General features: G+C 36.4%; 1 non-coding gene across 1 annotated transcript; it reads left to right on the top strand.

The window, feature by feature from the left end:
• Positions 1–8,215: 8,215 nt before the first annotated feature.
• LOC133630563 (U2 spliceosomal RNA) lies at positions 8,216–8,406 on the top strand. Its single transcript, XR_009821282.1, has one exon. It is a non-coding gene; the product is annotated as a U2 spliceosomal RNA (small nuclear RNA).
• The last annotated feature ends 7,046 nt before the right edge of the window (positions 8,407–15,452 follow it).

Consider the following 15,452-nt stretch of genomic DNA (forward strand, 5'->3'; position numbering starts at 1 on the left):
GAAGGGTCTCGCTCATAACAATGGTAGAAATAGGTCGTTTTTATTTATCTTGTATTTTTTCATTCAACACTTAAATCCCTAGATCAATTTCAGGTTTATCTGTCCATATCATATTCATTTTTAATATTTTATGCCATTTTTGTCAAAACCCTGTTTTGTTACGGCAAAACCACTAAATAATAATGTTTACTAAATGTAATTGCAATCTTAAATAGGTCAATAATTCATAACATCATTGATGTTAATTCATTATTTTTTGAGCAATGACAATTAAAAAATGTCATAAAAATGTTAAAAATGTATTTATTTTTTTACTTTCAACACTTAAGTCTCTCGATAAACTTCAGATCCATCCCTCGTTTCTGTGACGACCTGTCAGGTGTCACATGGTCTGTTTGCGTTTGTGTTCATCTCCTAGTCAGCGCTCTTATTTTGGTCCCACTTCCTGTTTGTCTCCCTGAGCGCTTTTCCCTCCTCACCTGTCGCTGATTGGCAGCCTGGCCACACCTGGTCATGGGGTGAGGGTGATGGGTCAAATGCAGAGGATAATCTCACCACACCTAGTGTGTGTGTGACAATCAATTCCGCCAAAGAATGTTTTCATTGGGTTATCTCCCAAAATGAAAGAGAAAATCTTGATATTGCTTTTACTTCTGCTATCAGGCAATGTGCAACCAAATCCAGGACCCAGCTTCAATAACATCAGTACTGCTGATGAATTTAGAGCCGGGTCAGGCCTCCATTTAAATAATAGGAGTTTCCTTCCAAAATTAGAGTTAGTCAAAATCTGGATTCCAGCAAGAAAATGCAGACTTCCTTATCTTATCTTAAGGTGGCTAAGTAAAGCAGTCTCTGACAAGGACGTTGCTATTAATGCATATAATGTCTTCCCATGCCATCGTCCTGGAAAAGGTGGAGGAGTGGCCATATATTTAAAAAATACATTTCTTGTTATCTTATTGTCAATCACTAAACAATTTGAACTTGACGTGTATTTCTGGTCTTGTCATCCTGGTCCGGACAGAAGGGCGACACGGCAGTGCGGCTGGATCAAAAATGAGGTCAGAGACGCTTGACTGAACAAAAAGTTGCTTTATTACAAGCGAGCGTGGTCATACAGAACTGCAGTTCCTGGAGGAGGTCAAGTCCAAAAAATGTGGCACTCCTAACTTGGAGAAGCCGAAGCAGTTTTATATTCCTCCTTCCTGTCACATACCAACATCCCATCTTATTGCCCATGTATTGCCTGAACTACTCCAGTCTACATGCAAATGTCAAACTCACTACCGTATTTTTCGGACTATAAGTCACAGTTTTTTTCATAGTTTGGCCGGGGGTGCGACTTATACTCAGGAGCAACTTATGTGTGAAATTATTAACACATTAGCGTAAAATATCAAATAATATTATTTATCTCATTCACGTAAGAGACTAGACGTATAAGATTTCATGGGATTTAGCGATTAGGAGTGACAGATTGTTTGGTAAACGTATAGCATGTTCTATATGTTATAGTTATTTGAATGACTCTTACCATAATATGTTACGTTAACATACCAGGCACCTTCTCAGTTGGTTATTTATGCCTCATATAACGTACACTTATTCAGCCTGTTGTTCACTATTCTTCATTTATTTTAAATTGCCTTTCAAATGTCTATTCTTGGTGTTGGCTTTTATCAAATAAATTTCCCCCAAAAAAGCGACTTATATATGTTTTTTTCCTTCTTTATTACGCATTTTCGGCCGGTGCGACTTTATACTCCGGAGCGACTTATACTCCGAAAAATACGGTATTTAATGATGTGTTCAAACTGAAATACTACTATTTACTTAAAGTGATGGTGTGCTTTCTCCAAGATATGAGTTCATTAAGGCAGTGGTCCCCAACCACCGGGCCGATTGGTACCGGGCCGCACAAGAAATAAAAAAAATAAAAATAAAAATATTTTTTTATTTTTTATTAAATCAACATAAAGAACACAATTTATACATTATATATCAATATAGATCAATACAGTCTGCAGGTATACAGTCCGTAAGCACACATGATTGTATTTCTTTATGACCAAAAAAAAAACAAAAAAAAAACAAAAAAAAAAACCATAACACCCCCCCACACACACACACACACACACACACACACACACACACACACACACACACACACACACACACACACACACATATATATATATATATATATATATATATATATATATATATATATATATATATATATATATATATATATATATATATATATATATATATATGCCTTGTTGTATTAATATTTTCATATATAATAGGAATACTAATTAAATGAATAAAGCTTTTGCTTCTATTTTATTATCTGAAAAATTGAATAAAAAGATCAAATCAAATTTTCATTTCCAATTTTTTCCATCATGTAGTGTGCCTTATAATTCATCTAGTTTTCAATGTCGCCCTCTGGTGGTCCATGTTACATATTACATATTACTCTTTGTTATGTGTCTTTTATCCAACAGAGGTCACTGTTTCTACACATTGTAGTTCAACTCAAGCAGTAATCATATTTATTGATTGATTGACACAGAAAGAATGGAATCTTTAAAAGTATTTTTTTTCCCTTTAAATAACATTTTACAGGGTCATTTCATTAGGTACACTATGTAATGAGGTGCAATCATTCGCAAAAACATTAAAAAAGTCACTTTTTAGACGAGTTTCAAGGAGAAAAAAGTTACTTTTCAGACGAGTTGATTAAATTCATATTTATCTTCGGTTTGTAGTTGAAGTTGTGTAAAATAGTTTTGCGTCATACCGAGAGCTGGTTATAATATTTTGGAGACGGTCAACATTTTAGTTTTCTCATACTTTACTGCAGCATTGATAGAGACAAACAATATGATACAATTATTTTCCTCTCCTATACAAAAAGTAAAAAAACATTTTCTACAACACTACAACCTTTTTTAAATGTAAAAAATTCAACTTTATTCATGTACAAGAACTTTGTTCTTGTAAAATGTTAAGCACATTTTTTGTAGAATTGTAACTTTATTCTTGAAATAAATTTAAAATGTATTGTTTACATAAAACTACCACTTTTATCACTTTATTCATGTATGATTATAGATTATACTTTTCAACTTGTATTCTTGTAATAGAATACAACTTTATTTGTGTAAAATGCCAAATATGTTTTAGTGAAATTACGACTTTATTTTTGTAAAATTATCATTTTTATCTTTTAAAATTGTTACTTTGTTTATGTAATAAATTAAAATGATATGCTTGTAAAAAAAAATAAAAAAATAAACTCTATTCTTGTACGGGAATGGAAACTTTGTTGTTGTAAAATGTTAACTATTTTTGTAGGAGTGTAACTTTATTTTTAAAAAAACAACCCAAAACTTTATTCTTACAAAAAATACAACCATATTTGTGTATGATTAATAATATTAATTATTATAATAATTATGATTAATAATGACAATTAATGTGTAAAATTATAAATGTATTTATTACTTTATTATTTATTATAACTGTGTTTGTGTAAAATGACTTTATTTTTGTAAAAATATCACTCTTTATTTATGTAATAAATTGCCACTATATGCTTGTAAAAAATTTAAAAAGAAATGACAACTTTATTCATGTACAAGAGAAGGAATTTTATTTTCAAATTTAAACTTTTATTTCCCAGACTTTTAACTTTATTTTTTAAATAAACCAAAGCATTCTTCTTGCAAAAACAGCTTTTTTTTAAATCATAACTTTATACACTTTTATAAATTACAATTTTTGGGGGTAAAATTATAAATTTATTTTTGTGAAATTCCAACTTTATTCTGGTAAAAAAAATACTTATGTATTCATGTAATAAGTTACAATTTTATTCTTGTAAAATTATTAGTATATTCTTGTAAAATGACTTAATTATCTATGTAACAAGTTACAACTTTATTCTTGTAAATTATAACTTTATTCTTGTAATATGATTTATTTATTTATGTAATAAGTTACAACTTTGTTCTTGTAAAATTACTTCTTTATTCATGTAATAAGTTTATTTTTGTAAAATGATTACTTTATTCTTGTTAAAAAAAATTAAAAACATTTTACACTAGTAATTTTATTTTCAAATAAACTAAATAATTATTCTCGCAAGAAATATTTTTTTTTCCGTAAATGATAATAACTTTATAGTTGTAAAATTACATCTTTTTGGGTACAATTATACATTTATTTTCGTCCAACCTTGTTCTCTTGACCGAAGCCAACACATGGGCATCGGTCAAGAGGACGTCCCACACTAACATACATGGACATACACGACTTATATACATTTCCTGGGGGACAGTTAAACGTCCCACACTAACATACATGGACATACACGACTTATATACATTTCCTGGGGTACAGATAATTCATTAAGGTGGTGTTTTCTGCAAAGGCATTCACTGATATCTCAAACCAATTAGTTTGAGTGATAGAACAACTCAAAACATTTCAAAGTCCAAGACTTTTGTTTTTAATAGAACATTGTCAGTCTTCTTTGCTGTCTGAGACTTTTTGAATTGCCATCCAAAATCACCAAGCAGTCAATGGCAAATCCAGTATGCAACGTCACTGTTTAGCAGAACTTTGTTACTAACTGTTGCTTTACTAATTTTCTTAATGGGAGACTGACACAGGCATTTAGGTTTTCCACACACCATCCTGACTCACGGTTTCAACATTTGGTTCTTAAAAGTGTATTAAATTACTTTGTACTTTCTGCAACCATTGGCCTTCCCAATGTAAAGCGAGTGGAGACAATTTGGAGATAGCACTATAGCAATATCAGACAAGTGCTGCTTTGACTCTTTTACTTGTTGTTCAACTTTAATTAAAAAAAGAAAAAAAGAAATCATGGGGACCACTGCTGTAGGGGGTTTTAAAGATAAAACTGCAATAACAATATATATAATTCAGAATCTGTGGTAATTTTTTTACTGTTAAAGATTTTCTGAGCAACATCAACTCGGTAACGTATGATCATTTTCCCTCAAGATACAATTTTCAGGTTGTGGTACGATAATTTGTCATTTGCCACCTGGCAACACCGACATAGTTGAGTGATGTTAGCTTCGCAGCGAAGTGACATGGCCTTCAAACTCCGTGCAAGGCCTCATTTTCCTATCTTTACCCATTGAATATACAATTTAAACCTCTTCAAAAACATTGAATGTTTTTTATACTAATTGTCTTGGTGCTTTTTTCACTTGTTTGGAAGTAACCAAACGGAAGAAAGTAGCTGTCGACAGGTAAGAACTACAACCTTAACACGTGCATTAACATGTCAATATTTTCTCGTCTATCTTATATTCATAAATATCTACATTGTGATGTTTATATGGTTACATTGTTGTTTGTGTATATAGTTATATCGTTTAAAAATGATATGTCGTCTTTAACTGAGAATGCAGTGTACAGAAAGGTTGTACTGCCACCTACTGGTAACACTTGCAGTCTGCACTTTAGCATTACAAGCAAAGTTCAAACTAAGATATTACGGCGACTAGCTATGCTTGTGTTGTTTTAAAATACTATTAATACATTATATGCATTTTATTTTAATGAATTTCACTACGCGTCAGTTACTATAACGCTTATCATGTGACAAATGTTTTTATGTGTTGGCTTCATGTCCAGTTTAAAGTGGTGTAGTTACCACTCCACGTCACTTGGTGGCGCCAGCGTTAGTCTCCGTGGCTCAGCAAGAAAACCGGAAGTAGTTTGTTGACAAGGCGGGCTCGACGATTGGATTGATCAAATGTTGACCGAACGGCTTGTTTGCTTTTAGTAATAATGATCTACCACCGACCAACGTTTATGTATTTTATATTGAAGACTATGCATTGTTTTATTTGGTTAAATGACACCGCTATGCTGCGAGTGTATGAAATATTTGTTTCGCCGCTTACTATTGGACCGACGTGAACCACGTGACCATTTGGGGCGAGATATGTGAGTAACCCCTGGCTGCAGCCCGCAGATCGAGGAGGAGCTTATTTTCCCTCAATGTGGGCGGGTCTCAACGTTCACCCCCGCGGGCTCCATCTGGTGGCGGAGATACGGCACAGCACAATGACTTAGTATGGAAAAAGGTTCATGTATTTAATAGACTTAGACATTCCTACTTTTAACTTGTCAAATGTATTTTTTTACAATGAAAAAAATAAAATAAATAATAATTATATATATATATATAACTGAATAAGGAAGAGGTTGGAACTTCAAATAAAAAAGTTTTGGCTCTATTTTGCACATCATTCAAATGAGAAATGTGACATTTCACACTTAATTTTATTTTTCGGTTGTTGCTTTCTAGACTAGTAAATGATGACAGTGAGCAGAGATCTCATGGAGACTTCCCTAGTCTCCACAAGTTTTCAGCACACAGAGCATACTGGGGACAGAAACTCCAAGACAGACAAGTTTTTTTTTGTTTGTTTTTTTTTGCAAATATTTTTATTGAATTTTACAGTTAAAATCACATTTAACAGTCATACTTTGGTCACGCAAAACCTTCATACAATCACACATCCACTCATACCCACTCACATGCACACTTGAGGAGAGAGGTGCACTTAAACTTTAACAATTCAAGGTTTACAGTATAAACATTATTAGAAAAGATACCCAGATATTGTATATATATATATATATATATATATATATATATATATATATATATATATATATATATATATATATATATATATATATATATATATATATATATATATATATATATATATATATATATATATATATATATCCCGCTCTGGCTCAGGATCAGCAGGCTATCCAGACCATGGATGAACATTCCTCGGCATCAAGGATCCTCAGGAAGTGATCCCAAGATCACCTCTCGAGAAGCTCTCCACCGTTCACACTTAAAAAAGAAAAGGAAAGTCACAGAAGTTGATCAGATGTAAAAAAATACAAAATAAAAAGACACAAAAAATAAATAAATAAATAAGCAAGTAAACCGTGGCAAGGCCATATCAGAAGTAACAAAAAAAACACAATAATAGTGTAGGATCAATACAGAAAATAATAAAGATAATAAAAAAGGAATAAAACTACAAAAAAGATGGCAGATACATTTGACAAGTTAAAAGTAGCTTTATTGACGTTTGAGAATGTGCTGCCGGATCTCCGCCACCAGATGGAGCTCCCGTGGTAAAAAAAAAATACATTTGACAAGTTAAAAGTAGTATTAAAGAACTATATGTTTAAACTGATGTTGTTGTTGTTGTGCTGGGACTCTTCACCCGTGAGCGTACTCCGGTTAGGGAATAAGGACACCGTTTTACTTTTGAACTTCTTCTTTATATATTGCTTTGTAGCAGCAGCAGCTAAGCACACTCTCACATACACACACTGTTCAACACATTGCCCGAAGGACCCCGGAAAAGTAAACATAGCTGCCCGGTAAACTGCCTGACTCAAAACAGACGTAACTTAAAGGTGCATGACTACAATAATAGCTTGTTTACGTCAACAATAATATAGTCAATTATATTCAACAATTATCATATTAAATAGGGAACTTTCTCTTAATCTTCTGACAAAGGGAATTTATAACAAGTAGGAATGTCTAAGTCTATCAAATACATGAACCTTTTTCCATACTATGGTTTATATATACATATATATATATATATATATATATATATATATATATATATATATATATATATATATATATATATATATATATATATATATATATATATATATATATATATATATATATATATATATATATATATATATATATATATATATATATATATATATATATATTATTTATTTTTTTTAAATTGTTTTTTCATGGTAAAAAAAAAATACATTTGACAAGTTAAAAGTAGCTTTATTGACGTTTGAGAATGTGTGCTGCCGGATCTCCGCCACCAGATGGAGCCCGCGGGCTCAACCTTGAGACCCGCCCACATTGAGGGAAAATAAGCCCCTCCTCGATCTGCGGGCTGCAGCCAGGAGTTTTTTAGATAAGTCGGCAACAATTCCATTCATAAAAAGTATTAACGCCATTCAAAACAATGCAATCATTCAAAAATGTCACGGTTGTTGTTTGGTGTGTTGATATGTGACGTCATCAATCAATCAATCAAAGTTGTGTCCGGAATGACATCCTCCCTTCTGACTGTCCAGCAGCATCGCTTCTCGGCCTTTTGGCTAAGATCAAGTGTAGTATCTGTTTTTGTCAGTTTAATATCTGATACGTCCCCTATCCGGGGACCATGTATTAAATTGATATGTGGAACTGGGAGATGGAACACGGGCTTGCTCCGTCCACTCCACGCATCGACCTGGTATTGCAGTACCTCCAGGAACGGTGCACCTCCTCTCTTGTTGAAAATCATTATCAAGTAACTGGATCAGACCTGGGCATCTTGCGGCCCGTGGGCCGCATCCGGCCCTTTGTGCGTCCCTGTCCGGCCCGAGTGAGGCCAATTATAAATTACAAAATACATTTTAAAAAGTATCTATGTTGAGTGTGCAATACAACGGTGCTGCTTTTGTTTTGAAAATCGTTATTTGTATGACTTCCGTGTGGACGTGTGCGTGTGCGTGATTGTGAGTGAATGTGAACAGCTGCAATCACAAATTACAAAATAAAGTTGAAAAAACATCTATGTCGTGCGCGCAATACAACTGTGCTGCTTTTATTTTGAAAAGTATTATTTATGGGCGTGTGTCCGTGTGTAACCTGCGAGTGAAGGTGCACATGCAGCGACAAGTGATGCACGGTTTACACCCGAGACGCTAAAAAGAGAAAAGTTGATGAAGAATGGCGTGTTTTCAACAAGACAGGGACTGCCAAGCAACGTTCCCTCTAAGGTGCGCGCCTGCGCAATTGCGCACTGCTCAAGCGTCTGCTGCGCGCAGCAAATATATGCCGCGCACCAAATCAAATCCCATCTGAATTCTAAACAAAATAAACATATTTATTCTGTGTAATTTTGCAATGCAACTCTGAGTGACAGTGACAACAAGCGGCCCTAACAGTGTCCATCAACACCGTTCAATTGAACACCGTTCAATTATTGTAACGTCTATCGAGATGCTTCGAGGACAGGAATTATATCGATCACTTTATTGAGCAAAACTGTTTATATTCGGACATAACCACACCAAAAACATGAGTAAAACAATTCTATCTGGACAAAACTAGTCATTTTCTGCCGTACAAACCAGGCCAAAACCAACTTGTCATCTGTCACCAACATGCATAGCACTAAACCACTGGTGCGTTTATGGCCACACAAAAAGTCGGACAACTCAAACACCACACAAAGTTACACTATGACTCCTCAGTCATACGTGTGCTTATTTTACTGTCATTTATTATTAATGTTAATTTATTTATATTAGTCATGGAATGCTGTTACACACACTATGTTGAAGTATTACTATTATTATTAATTATTATTATTATTATTATTATTATTATTATTTATCTTACAGTATATATCAAAAATAATATTGAGCAAAATTTAATTGAAATATTGTCGATGTGGCCCTCCAGCAGTGCTCGGGTTGCTCATGCGGCCCCCGGTAAAAATTAATTGCCCACCCCTGATATATAGTGTAGGAACCAGAATATTAATAACAGAAAGAAACAACCCTTTTGTGTGAATGAGTGTAAATGGGGGAGGGAGGTTTTTTGGGTTGGTGCACTAATTGTAAGTGTATCTTGTGTTTTTTATGTTGATTTAATAAAAAAAAATAAAAATACATTTTTAAAATGTTTTTTATTTTATTTTTTTTATTTCTTGTGCGGCCCGGTACCAATCGATCCACGGACCGGTGGTTGGGGACCACTGATGTAGAGCACGGCTGTCAAAGCCAAGACCCGGGTGTAATGATAGTGTTTGACCACATGGTGGTAGTAAGAGTCTACAAATGACTAGGAACCAATATATAGTATGTGTCAGGTAGGACTCTTTAGAGAGGAACACACCTTGTATGCACGAGTGTTGAAGTAGCGTTGGTGATATGTGATCGTGATTAAAAGACACTTCTACAAGTCATCCAACGATGTGTTATTTAAAACAATAACATAACATAACATGGTACCAGGAGTAAACAAACAGTGAAGTGGTGTATTGTGGAAAGCGACATGGATTTGAAGCCACCTAAATTAGGCTGACCATATTCTGAAATCCCCAAAAGAGGACACATATATGCGTGCCAAGGCCGGGGCTAGGGGAAAATTTGCCAATGATACTTGAACTTGCTTTATAAATAATATATTTATTTAAATGAAGCATTTTTTCTCCTCTGTTGACAATATAACAAAATAAGTCACACTTATATTCTGTAACATTCACAGTTTTAGAAAAAGTACAGAGGTAGCACTATTCAAAATAACCTCTTGTATATAATATAAACATAAATAATGCCTCAAAACAGGTTAATTATATATATTTTTTTAAAAACAGGTAACAGCCCATTCTTTAAAATGTCTCTTCTCAGTCTAGTGTACCATTCTAATGTAAAAAAATATAAATAATGCCTCAAAACATTTTAAACAAAAACAAATGTTTTCAGAGAATACACCATAGGTGAAGAGTATTTCACAAATCAGTTAAAACAACAAAAACAGAGGTAGCATTTCTGAGCCAATTATTTTAGGCTTCTGTAAAAAAAATAAAAAACATAATGCAGAGTCAACATTTAAAACAAAAAAAAGGAGAAGTAGTGTATTGCGTTTCTTCTTATTTAGTCGTCTTGGCCTTATCTCCTTGGTTTTCCTCCTCATCTCCCGGGTCTTCATCCTCGTCTCCCTGGCCTTCCTTGTTTGCCCATGCATATTTAGCTGTAGAGCTTATTTTCCCCAGCAGTTTCCGGTTGCTCATCAAATAAGCATGGAAGTCCGTGCAGGATGTTTCTTTGAAGTTGTATTGTACAAACAGAAGCCCTTTCAATGACTCAACAGACAACCTGCTCTTTTCCTTGGTCCACTGGCTCTGCATCAGTGAGAAAACCCTCTCAACATTTGCATTGTGAGAAGGAAGGGCAAAGACAAACTGTGCAATCTTCAGCAGCTCTGAGTAACATGCAATGCTTTTGGCCTTCTCACAATATTTGCACCACTTCTGGTGCACTTGCAGGCCATTGAACTCTCCATCACTGTTGCTACTCTCAGTGAATTTCTTGAGATTGGTGACCTGATCAAAACACTTGGCATCATCAATTGGCACCCCCTTTTCTCCAAGGTACTTGATGCAGGCTTCCACATCATTCCAACTAGGTGTCTGACTCAGATCCATCCACATGAATGGGGTGAATTCTTCCATGGGTGTCATCCACTTCTGGAGATACTGCAGGCATGCACTGTAGAGACCCTGCACATCAGCATAGAACTGTTCACATTCTTTTCCATGCCCATCTGTGCGCTTCTGTGCCAGGAGTCCCTTAACTTTCAGGGACATGAAGTTGTTTCTCTGCCGTTCCTCAAGTGTTGTGTGGACTCTCTGCAAGATGTTACGCACTTCAACAATGGATTTATTTTCCTTTTCCATTTCTTTAATGGGTGAGTGGAACACACACATGAGTGAATGCATGTGCCAGAGGTAAATTTCACTGAATTCATTTTCAAAAAACCTCTTGATCATTACAGGTGTTTTTTCCTGTGACATAAAATATCCCTTTAATGCTGGAAACATCTGCAGCAGCCTCTCGATTCCAGGGAATAATGACAGCCATCGTGTCTTGCTGTGGGAAAGGAGCTTTCTGTATTCAACATCTACAAAGTCACAGTACTCCTTCAAACTCTCAGTGCGCACAGTGTAAATGTGGAAGTACTGGTAGATTTTGAACATGATATTCTCAATTTCAATATCAAGTGTGTCTGCACCATGATGGACACAATTGTTCATTATGTGTGCTGGGCAACCCAACCCATCAGCGTCTTATTCTGGAGCAGCTTTTTCAAATTTGCATACACATTCTTCCCCCCTTCATCACGTCTGATTCCTCCGAAGTTTGTGTTGCAGTTGTCACCAGTAAATGCTATACATTTTTCTGACAAATTATTTTTTCTCAGTGTTTCAATCAACAAGTTTGCAATGGTGTCCGCTGTCTCATTAGGTGTGTCTTTGACCTCAAGCAATGTTGATTGTACACCACCTTTCTTCCAGTCAAAATACTGGATTATGATTGGGAATATATTCACTGCACCATGGTTACTCCCATCTGTAGCGATGCCACAGTACTTTATTTCTTTGAGCGCCTCTAGCGCAATGTCGATGCTGTGGGGCGCTATAACACTGTTGACAATCGCCTCTGTTTTGGTGCGTGCACTTGAAAACTTTTTTTGCCGTGTCTGAGTCTGGGAATGCTTTTTTCAGCAAAGCACTGGTGCAATCCATCGACTTGTAACTGTTATGGTGTTTGACTGTGTGGAATGCTAAAACACCCTCTGCTGCGTTTACAACGTCTTCTCCTTTTCCAGGTCGCACAAAGTACTCTGTCAATTTAGTAGACGAGCTCTCGCCCCGCACAGCTGTTTTGTGCTTTTTAGTGTCAATATGGGCTTGTAGATCTTTAGCCCCTTTATTTGCCACAGATACGTACGTTCCTGCTTTGCACACGCTGCATTCTGCTTCCCATGTGTCACGGCCAGTACAAAAACACGAATACTTTTTTCGCAAATCCTCCGTGAAATTGCATTTACGTTTCGGCGTGTTTGTCTGTCTCTTGTCTGCCGGGAGGTTATCGGGAGAGGCGCTGAATACCGGGAGTCTTCCGCTAAAAACGGGAAGGTTGGCAAGTATGGTCTCTGAATTCACTCACTAGCTCTCTCGCTCTGTGTCTCTGCCCCTCCCTCACAAATTGTTCTGCGTGCGCACACCTTCAGTTTGTTTTGTTTAAGTTACCCTGTTGTAGTTGGACTAAGGGAGGTGACGGCTCAGACACCAGAGGGCAATATATACAAATATTTATTATGTAGGCAGTTCCTTCCTTACAGGCAAGTGTGCCGATTGCCGGTAAATGATTGCAGCTGGTGGCAGCTGCAGGGCGGAGACGCGCGTCCCTGGATGTGCGCCGCGGCCGTGGGCGTGTTCCGAGGTGCGTTCGTCAGGACGAACAGATGAGGGCGCATTCCTGGCCGTGACAAACCCTGGACGTACAATGAAAAGACACGCAACCCTAATTCAAAATGCCGGACATTTGAGGCATTTAAAAAAAACCGCCCGGACACCCCGGACACGCCCTCAAAAGAGGACATGTCCGGGGAAAAGAGGACATATGGTCAGCCTACCTAAATAGCTGAAGCTGAGTGGAAATGTATGGGTGAGGGCCGACATCCGGGCAACTGAGCTACATACGGGTTCTTCGAGCCATAGCAACCAGACTGGCGTTGAAAACATACCGTTGCCATTACTCTTTAACCTGTCGACCTACGCTGGTTAAACCCGTCATTCTGCCTCCAAAATGCCGAAAAACTGTGTTGTTTTTGGTTGTGCTAACCACAACTGGAAACAGGGAAAACAAAGGTTGTATTTTGTTCTGCCAAAGCGTGATAAAAGCCCACAGAGACGAGACAAATGGCTCGCAGCTTTACACTGGGAAAACGAGGACGGTTCTCACTGGAGTCCCCCAAAGTCCCGGGTCGTGTGTTCGGATCACTTCGTTTCTGGTAAATATAAGGAACAAAAATCCACCTTCTTAACCACAACTTGGCTATACCGTCCGTGCTAATGTTGTACTTGTTGAATTTGTACCTTATAATGTTTGACAGCTGAAGTTGTTGTTGTACAAAAATAACATGCGGTATATACTATATAGCCTAGCTAGCTATTTTCGAAAACCGGACAACGAGAGGATACCAAAGGCAGCGTTAAGATGGACACCACCGGGAAAACGTAAGCCAGGGCGGCCAAAGAACACCTGGCGAAGAACAGTTGAAGGGGAGCTGAAAGAGATGAAGCTTACATGGGGCGAGGCACAGAGACGAGCACAGCAGCGAGATGAATGGCGTCGAGTCGTCGAAGCCTTATTTCCCATCCGGGAAGAAGAGGATTAAGTTAAGTAAGTAATATACTATATAGTCTATAGCCTAGCTAGCTATTTTCGAAAACCGGTTTCGTTTAAATTTGCACTCAACAGTTGGGTTTTTAAAAAACAATAAACCCTATAATTTTCATGTTGCCATTCAATACATGTAGCCCTCAAATCTCTCAATATTTTATACACTAACACTTGATCTTGTTGTTGATAACTTCCGCGTCTCTTTCTTAGTAGCGCGCAGGCTAAGCTAACTAGCAAGCTAAGCTAAGCCTGAGAAGCTTTAAAGTTCACTGAGACGAGTCTGACGCAAATAATACATTTTCGTTTTTTCACACGATATGCGAATAAGTAAAAATGCGTAAATGAAGGATTTAACGCCGACTTCCAAGCCACAACGCTCGTTAAATGCTTTTTCTGTCAATGCTGTGTTCGCTGTGAGCTGGTTTGTTTTCAACGAATTCCCGGTTGCTAGGGGATTGGTAAGCGGAAGTGACGTAGGTCCGCCCTCACCCATTGGCGCACCTTCAAGCAGCAGTTCCAACTGTACATGGCGGCTATGGGACTGCAGGATGAGCCGGATGCAAGGAAGGTCGCGTTACTGCTTACAATAGCAGGCCCACATGCCATTGAAGTTTGCAACACTTTTGTGTTTGACAATCCAGATGACAAAAACAAGTTGGATGTTGTCATTGAGAAGTTTGATGCTCATTGCTCTCCCAAGAACAATGAGAGATATGTGTTCCCTTCAAGAGTGCAAGCTCATGGAGAAAGTTTTGACAGTTTTGTGACTGATTTGAGGCTGAAAGCACAAACATGCAACTTTGCTACACTGAAGGACTCTATGATAAGGGACCAGATTGTATGTGGCATAGAAGACAAACAAGTCAGAGAAAGACTGTTGAGAGAGACAGAATTGTCGTTCACTGTAAAAACTGTTGCCTAGATCTAACTCAATAAAAATAAGGCAACATTTTCCAAGCAATTGTTGTTAGTTTAGTCAACTAATTGGTATTTTGAGTAAGTAGAACTTAATAATATGCATTTCGATTTATGCAAAAAGATTAAGTTGCGTTTACAGAAAAAGCCAACAAATTGAGTAAAATCAATGTAAAAAACATCAGCATAATAAACACACAAGACTTAATTAAAATAAGTAACATTTAAATGAAAAAATAATTGTTGTACTCAATTTTATTAATTTTGACCAACTTACCCTTTCTTTGTTTTGAAAATGGAAACTGCTTAAAATAATTAGAATAATAATTTAAAAAATCAAGACAAATCAAATTCCAACCTTTATTAAATCATTACCATATAAAAACAGTGGCAATGAGCTGGACAGTATGAACAGTCAAGAACATCAGTATATGGTA

This window comes from Entelurus aequoreus, linkage group LG15 (genome assembly GCF_033978785.1).
Source record: "Entelurus aequoreus isolate RoL-2023_Sb linkage group LG15, RoL_Eaeq_v1.1, whole genome shotgun sequence".
NCBI lineage: Eukaryota > Metazoa > Chordata > Actinopteri > Syngnathiformes > Syngnathidae > Entelurus > Entelurus aequoreus.